This window comes from Echinops telfairi, unplaced genomic scaffold (assembly GCF_000313985.2).
Source record: "Echinops telfairi isolate 266 unplaced genomic scaffold, ASM31398v2 ScPeMD7_7468;HRSCAF=8506_0, whole genome shotgun sequence".
In the NCBI taxonomy this organism is placed as follows: Eukaryota; Metazoa; Chordata; class Mammalia; order Afrosoricida; family Tenrecidae; genus Echinops; species Echinops telfairi.
Genome location: NW_022111369.1, coordinates 36,731,259 through 36,732,657, shown reverse-complemented (window position 1 = coordinate 36,732,657; position 1,399 = coordinate 36,731,259). Strand labels below are relative to the sequence as shown.

General features: G+C 49.5%; 1 pseudogene; it reads left to right on the top strand.

Annotated features, from left to right (window-relative positions):
• The first annotated feature begins 306 nt into the window (after positions 1-306).
• LOC123521006 lies at positions 307-1,065 on the top strand (annotated as a pseudogene).
• The last annotated feature ends 334 nt before the right edge of the window (positions 1,066-1,399 follow it).

Below are 1,399 nucleotides of genomic sequence, written 5' to 3'. Positions count from 1 at the left end.
CACCCTCCCTTCATCCTCCCAGTATTGCCACTCACACCACTGGTCCTGAAGGGATCATCAGCCCTGGATTCCCTGTGTTTCCAGTTCCTGTCTGTACCAGTGTACATCCTCTGGTCTAGCCAGATTTGTAAGGTATAGTCTATCTACTTTTAACTGTACTCTGCTGGGGGACACACTGACCCTCCTGGGCTTGCTCTGAACTTGTCTAAGCAGAGCCACAATGCTGCTTTCATGGTTAGCAAGTACTGGAGAAGTAACTCAAAGAACTCAAATGGGCGCGGAACATCTGGTCTGTCAAGACTCAACATGGAGTTAGGGACAGGAACGCTTCGACCGCCGCCTGGGTCTTCCCTCATCGTGTTGGCCTGGGTGATACTTTCCACCGTTGTCACCGCGGCCCCCACTCTGAAGAACGCAGCTCTTCGAGGTCCAGGGGCCCTGCAAGAAATGAGGGCCTTTCCCACTAGGCGTCCTGAGCATGAAGGCAAAATTCACTTGGGGCTGATCGCTGCGAAATTCTTCTGGTGCCTTTATCCTAAAACAGGTGTCACAGGACCCTACGTGCTCAGAACTGGGTTTGTCGTAGAGTTTCTATTCAAAGAAAGAGACGTGGTCACCCCAGAAACCCACTCTGTCATATCAACAGGAGGGTCGCTTGTCTATGTAATTCAAAAAAACTACGGTGCCTCAATTGAGACGTTCACTGATAAACTCAATGAGCAAAACATTGCCCAGCTAGAAGAGGTGAAGCAGACCTTCCTGAGAGAGGAGAGTGATTTCGAGAAGGCAAGGCCGATCCTGGTTCCAATGTTCCTGATGCTGTTCAGAGGGATAATCTCGCTGTCTCCTTGGAGGTTACTTACTGAGAATGGCTGCACAAAGCAGACAAGGAGGTAAAGAATCGCAAAATATCACGTGCCGCGGGTCCAAGAGCGCGTGACCAGCGGAGCGGAGAAGAACGTGGTGCCCAGCTTCTCCCCACAGCGGGAAAAGGAAACAGTTGCCAAGTGCACTAAAGACCGAATGCGGCTTGCAAAGACGGCTCAAGCGCAGCCCATTATGTAAGTGTCTATACCAACCGACAAAGCTACCGTGGACTAAATGAGAAGTTATCTGTGATAAAACCATTCTTTGTGTATTGCTGTCTGCTCAAATTACAGTTTACCTTACTGAAAATGAAGTTTGTCTTGGATCAATTGAGAGAATGAGACACAGTTATTGGCCAGTTTAAAGAATAAAACGGAGTGCGGGCTCCTGCTCTCAACCTCAGCCTTCCCTAAATGCAGCGCTTCCGAAATTAAGCTCCAATGACAAAGTTGCAGACGCATTCCCATCCTCCTCCCTCAATAACCCTAGGGCTCCCTCCTGCCCAATCAAGTTCTTTAGCCATCTCTAGCCA